At 43.7% G+C, this 6,925-nt stretch overlaps 1 protein-coding gene across 1 annotated transcript in view; it reads left to right on the plus strand.

The window, feature by feature from the left end:
* Nucleotides 1–535: 535 nt before the first annotated feature.
* LOC138956439 (uncharacterized) overlaps nucleotides 536–6,925 on the plus strand; it is a 35,235-nt gene continuing 28,845 nt past the window's right edge. The window contains exon 1 of the mRNA XM_070327800.1: nucleotides 536–833. The gene's annotated coding sequence lies outside the window, so the exon portion shown is untranslated. The remainder of the gene's footprint in view (nucleotides 834–6,925) is intronic.

A 6,925-nucleotide genomic window follows, 5' to 3' on the forward strand; every position in this document is an offset into this window, starting at 1 on the left:
GTCACATGCAGTCTTGTTACGGGCCGGAGGCTTTACAAATAACACACTCCCTCTCTCTCTCTCTTGCTCTCTCTCTCTCCCTCTCCCCACTCTCTCCCCCCCCCCCCCCACGTTCTCTATCTCTCTCCCTCTCTCGCTCTCCTGCTCTCCCTCTCTCCCCCTATCTCTTTCTCGCTCTCTTTCTCTCTCTCCCTCTCCTCCCCCTCTATCTCTTTCGCCCTCTCTCTCTCCATCTCTCTCTATCTCTCGCGCGCTCTCTTCTTCTCTCTCTCCCCCTCTCTCTCTCCCTCTCCCTGACACACGCAGCCAACCAGAATGTGACCGTGAGCTCTGTGAGGGAAAAACCGATGACGAGCAACATCCGGTACAGCAGGACACTGACAAGGATGCTGCTCGAGAATGGTCTTGCTATGTGTACTTTCATACCGTATATAGACATGCACTGTAATCAATGTACTCACATACCGTATAATTATATGGACATACAATGTGACAGTTAGTCAGTATTGAACGGACGATAGACGGCGCGCAGCTTTTTCTGATTCAGGCTGAAAAATATTCAGACTCCAGTTCTCCAGCGGGGAAACTCACAAGTCTAAAGAAAAGCGTATCTCGCCTTTGAGCAACATACACAAATCAGAAGTGAGAATAGGCAGCATCTGATTTGAGGAACAACAGACTGCAGAGCTCTTTTGGTGTTGCACAGAATTGAAGGGACCGACACCTAACGCAACACGTGAAACGCAGTCATACGAGGAGCGCACGTTGTGAAAGAAAACAGCCCGAGCAGCGTTACAGGGAGCCTGGTGCAGTTGTCATCGTGACTAAAAGAGGTAAGCTGATCTCTGTCTCTGTTTCTTTGTCTCTGTCTCTCCGTCTCGGTGTGTCTCCCTCTGTCTCTGTGTCTAAGTGTCTGTCTTTGTCTCTCTCTGTCCCTCTCTCTGTCTCTGTCTGTCTCTCCTTCTCTCTCTTTTAAAATAATGTGATTGTGTGAATATGCTTAACCGATACTTAGCAGCTTCACATATATCCCTACTACTGCATGTAGTTTTTCTCATAACTGAGATATTTCATTGCAAGTTGGTTAATTGCATGGGGCAGTCTAGTTTGATCTACATGCACTTTATATATTGGTTGCATGGGGAAGTCTAGTTTGATCTACATGCACTTTATATATTGGCTGCATGGGGAAGTCTAGTGTGATCTACATGCACTTTATACATTGGCTGCATGGGGCAGTCTAGTTTGATCTACATGCACTTTATATATTGGTTGCATGGGGCAGTCTAGTTTAATCTACATGCACTTTATATATTGGTTGCATGGGGAAGTCTAGTGTGATCTACATGCACTTTATATACTGGTTGCATGGGGCAGTCTAGTTTAATCTACATGCACTTTATATATTGGTTGCATGGGGCAGTCTAGTGTGATCTACATGCACTTTATATATTGGTTGCATGGGGCAGTCTAGTGTGATCTACATGCACTTTATATATTGGTTGCATGGGGCAGTCTAGTGTGATATTCATGCACTTTGTATATTGGTGTTTTGGGGGAGTCTAGTGTGATATACATGCACTTTATATATTGGTTGCATGGGGCAGTCTACCTTGATCTACATACACTTTATAGTATTGGTTGCATGGGGCAGTCTAGTTTGATCTACATACACTTTATAGTATTGGTTGCATGGGGCAGTCTAGTTTGATCTACATGCACTTTATATATTGGTTGCATGGGGAAGTCTAGTGTGATCTACATGCACTTTATATATTGGTTGCATGGGGCAGTCTAGTTTGATCTACATGAACTTTATATATTGGTTGCATGGGGCAGTCTAGTTTGATCTACATGAACTTTATATATTGCATTGGTTGCATGGGGCAGTCTAGTTTGATCTACATTAACTTTATTTATTGGTTGCATGGGGAAGTCTAGTTTGATCTACATGAACTTTATATATTGGTTGCATGGGGCAGTCTAGTTTGATCTACATGAACTTTATATATTGGTTGCATGGGGCAGTCTAGTTTGATCTACATGAACTTTATATATTGGTTGCATGGGGCAGTCTAGTGTGATCTACATGCACTTTATATATTGGTTGCATGGGGCAGTCTAGTTTGATCTACATGAACTTTATATATTGGTTGCATGGGGCAGTCTAATGATATTGGTTGCATGGGGCAGTCTAGTTTGATCTACATGAACTTTATATACTGGTTGCATGGGGCAGTCTAGTGATATTGGTTGCATATCATGTTCCATTTAGAGATAGCTCCATTAGAGTGAGTCAATTAGCTAAAGGTCCAAGGGACAGCACTCCGTATGAATATGAGGAGAGTTGTGGTCCTTGACAATAAAGCATGGCCGAACCAACACTATGTCTCCGCCTCTCTGTACATAAAACCCACAAATACAACAGTATATTGTTCTGAATATTTACATGCAGTGGTTGATTATGTTAATGTTCTTATTATTATTGCAACAATATGTGTAGGGATTCATAAGCATGGAATTCCATTAGAAATTAGATATATTTCTGATTATGAATTGCGGTTAAGAAATTTAGAATAATGAATGAAAAACAAAAAAATTAAATTAGCATTAAATAAAAAGATCAATGAAGAAGGATGCTCCCTGCCCGTTAAAATAAAAATAATAAAAAAAAGTAAGGGTCGAAGCAGCCTGCATGCTACTGAGATAAAAAACAAGAAAAAAAGAATAATACTGTAAGCTTATGTCTGGCCTGTCCACTATAGATAGGCACATTGTTTGACTGTTGTGTACTTGCAAAAATAATTCAACAGTGCGAGGACTGACATAGAGCGATACCCATACTTACCTGATTTAAACCCTCCAGACTTTGATGACCTTTAGGGTTATCTTAATGCGTTCGTAAACAAAAGCACGCTCTTTCCTCCCAGATCATCAGTGACCTGAAGTTACAGCTAGATTAAAGGCAATCTCGAGACAGCAGGTACAGCTAGATTAAAGGCAATCTCGAGACAGCAAAGCGTCCGTGTCATTGACTATTTCGGAGAGGTAATTTGGACCACATTTTGGAGAGAGGGTAAAAGTCGCATTATTTTACATACAGACAAGAACCTTTGTGGATTGGTCGTAAACAAACTGAATTCAAATGGCTGGAAAATTAACCCTCTTTGTTGTAAAGTTACACAACTCATCGATAACATGAACGCATTCCTCAATGATAACTCCCCTGATCCTGCCTGCATAACATGAACGCATTCCTCAATGATAACTCCCCTGATCCTGCCTGTATGACATGAACGCATTCCTCAATGATAACTCCCCTGATCCTGCCTGTATGACATGAACGCATTCCTCAATGATAACTCCCCTGATCCTGCCTGTATGCCATGGACGCATTCCTCAATGATAACTCCCCTGATCCTGCCATTATGACATGAACGCATTCCTCAATGATAACTCCCCTGATCCTGCCTGTATGACATGAACGCATTCCTCAATGATAACTCCCCTGATCCTGCCTGTATGACATGAACGCATTCCTCAATGATAACTCCCCTGATCCTGCCTGCATGACATGAACGCATTCCTCAATGATAACTCCCCTGATCCTGCCTGTATGACATGAACGCATTCCTCAATGATAACTCCCCTGATCCTGCCTGTATGACATGAACACAATCCTCAATGATAACTCCCCTGATCCTGTCTGTATGACATGAACGCATTCCTCAATGATAACTCCCCTGATCCTGCCTGTATGACATGAACGCAATCCTCAAAGATAACTCCCCTGATCCTGCCTGCATGACATGAACGCATTCCTCAATGATAACTCCCCTGATCCTGCCTGTATGCCATGAACGCATTCCTCAATGATAACTCTCCTGCTCCTGTCTGCATGGCATGAACGCATTCCTCAATGATAACTCCCCTGATCCTGCCTGTATGCCATGAACGCATTCCTCAATGATAACTCCCCTGATCCTGCCTGTATTTGCTGTCTTCAAGCCACTGAGTGTCTAATTAGTCAGGCGACGATTTAGATCTTCGTACGTCTCAAAATGTCACGCTGACCCAGAGAGTCTGCTTGTAATTAGATCTGGCATGGTGCTCGCCGCGGTACAGTCCGGACCATGGCATCCTGAAAGATAAACGCGGTCTCATATTTCACACTCTCTCTTTTGCGCCTGCCGGCTCTGCGCTCGAGGACATTAGATGTATAATATGAGCAGAAACTTTTCTAATTTCCCGACTTCAACGTTTATAATATAGTAAAAGTGTACAGATATTTTCTTGTTGTTTTTCTCGGCTTTAGATGTTACATTTTGTGAAGTGTTTCATCGGAGGTAGAAGAGGCGGCAGGTGGACATTCACCGACTTTTTACTTTCTGTTTTCGTGCTATTGAAATAGGTTGTTTTTTTAAAGTAATGGAGACAATTGAACCGTGAAAGCATATTTCCAGCAGAAAACAGTGAAACTATACATTTGCCCAGACTGGCTCCGCAGCAGAAAGGCAAGGAAAGGATAAAGGACGAATTCCTTTAAGTTGGCGTCACACGGGCGATTCAATCGTGAGATTTATTCCCGCGATCCGATCGGGAGCCCATCGCAGATCAAATCGTAGGCCATTGACCCGTCACACAATGAACGATTTACGAATGATTGACGAACGATAACTCCACGCGAGCAGGGCGGAAGTGACGTATCACGGTGAACACGGCAAACACGCTGCGCGAGAGCAGACGCTAATGTTGGAACATCGCTCTACCTTTCTAAAAAATACCTTTCAGTATATCTGACTAAGAAACCGTTCTTCCAAAAAGTTTTGAATCGACGAAGAGACGCTGTCCGCCACGAGGTATAGTTTTAGAGAGACGAAGAGACGCTGTCCGCCACGAGGTATAGTTTTAGAGAGACGAAGAGACGCTGTCCGCCACGAGGTATAGTTTTAGAGAGACGAAGAGACGCTGTCCGCCACGAGGTATAGTTTTAGAGAGACGAAGAGACGCTGTCCGCCACGAGGTATAGTTTTAGAGAGACGAACAAAGCCCACCACTTTCCTTTCGCCACCTCATTTTCTCTTGCCCGCTCGGATGCGCGCGCACAACGAAACTCAACAGTGCGTGTTGTACATTTCGCGGTTTAGACGTTACGGCAGAGAAATTCTGTTCGCAGAAGAATCGTTGACGTGTGCGATTAATTTGCAACCCGAAGCTCTACTCATAAAATTTATAACTGTTCAAAGCGAGACAGTTCACAAATTAAGGTCTGCCCTATAAATATAAGTATTGTATTGATATAAGGGAAGAAATAGAACTCTAAAGTCGTGAAGCGGCAATCGGCTCTTGGCCGCCCTCTTTGATTTTCCCCAGCGCAACCTAGGGAAATGTATACTACAGAAATCCAGTGAAAGATCGACTTGAGCGTCCTCTCCAGACCTTAAAGTAGGAAGATATGAACAGTTAAAATAACAATCAGGTAACCTATATCCAATAAATTAAAGGTTTCCATACAGAAATAACCAAAACATGATTACAAAGTTAACGAAAGTAGATTCGTAGAATCGCCCAAATCAACGAAAGTCGTTTGTGTTTTTGGTGTGAACTTCGTTTCACCGATGACCGGAAGTGACGTGTACGCAACATTTGTGATGTAGCATTTCCTTATATGGCACGAAAGGAATGTGGTTGGTTAAAATGAAATCGTTCTAAATCAAGCTACTGTCCGCCATTTTTTCAAGTCACGGCGTGAAGGCCGCAACGAAGCGTTCTGATAAGCTTTGCGCTACGATTGACCTGCGACAGTCTCACGGGGATAGAACAAGTTCTATCGCCCAAAGCTACGAGGGAATCTCATAAGACAGAGTCGTAGCCTTGCCGTAGCTCTTTTCTAAGACTCAGCCGTCGGCCGTGTGACTGTGTAAATCTTAGGAAAATCGCAGCGTGTGACGGCCCCATTACCCCCGTGGCCGTGGCGAGAACGATTATGCCTGTCGTCCCTCTCCCATCATCCCAGCTTGGAATAGGTCCAAACACTTAGGTCCTTCAAATAACAGCAAAGGTAACCATCTGGAAGGCTTAGATTGGGTTGCTATGGCTACCGCTCAATGACAAACCTCGTACTGTGGAGTGGATCTCCAAATTCGGTGTTTTTTCTCCGCAAGAGCACAACAGTCACATCATTTGGCATACACCCTTGCCACTTTCTTTCACAGTCAATCAATCAATGAGGCTTATATCGCGCATATTCCGTGGGTACAGTTCTAGGCGCTCTGCAGTGATGCCGTGTGAGATGAAATTTTATACGGCCAGTAGATTGCAGCCATGTCGGCGCATATTTACCTTTCACGGCCTTATTCCAAGTCACACGGGTATGGTAGACAATTATTAACTGTGCCTAAGCAATTTTGCCAGGAAAGACCCTTTTGTCAATCGTGGGATCTTTAACGTGCACACCCAATGTAGTATACACGGGGGGTGGTTCGGACACCGAAGAGAGTCTGCACACAAAGTTGACTCTGAAATAAATTTCCGCCGAACCTGGGATCGAACTCGCGCTGACAGCGGCCAACTGAATACAAATCCAGCGCGCTACCAACTGAGCTATATCCCCGCCCCAGGTCATGAATAAGCTGGAGTTAATGTACTCTAAAAATGAAATAGTTGTGTCAAGATGTAGAAGTTATCAGCATATTTGTGGGTGTCATTTTTGGGGGGGTCACCCTGTATGATATGGTGGGTTTTTTTTCATATGAATATATATCGTCCTTTATTTCTCGTTCTCTGTCTGTCTGTTTTACCTTATGTATCTCTCACTCTCTCCGTTTCTGTCTTCTGACTGCATATGTCTGTCAAACTCTCTGCCTGTCTATCTCTTGCTCTGTCTCTGTGTCAATTTCTCTCTCTCTCAGTGTCACTCTCTGCC

Source organism: Littorina saxatilis, unplaced genomic scaffold (genome assembly GCF_037325665.1).
Source record: "Littorina saxatilis isolate snail1 unplaced genomic scaffold, US_GU_Lsax_2.0 scaffold_611, whole genome shotgun sequence".
Lineage (NCBI taxonomy): Eukaryota > Metazoa > Mollusca > Gastropoda > Littorinimorpha > Littorinidae > Littorina > Littorina saxatilis.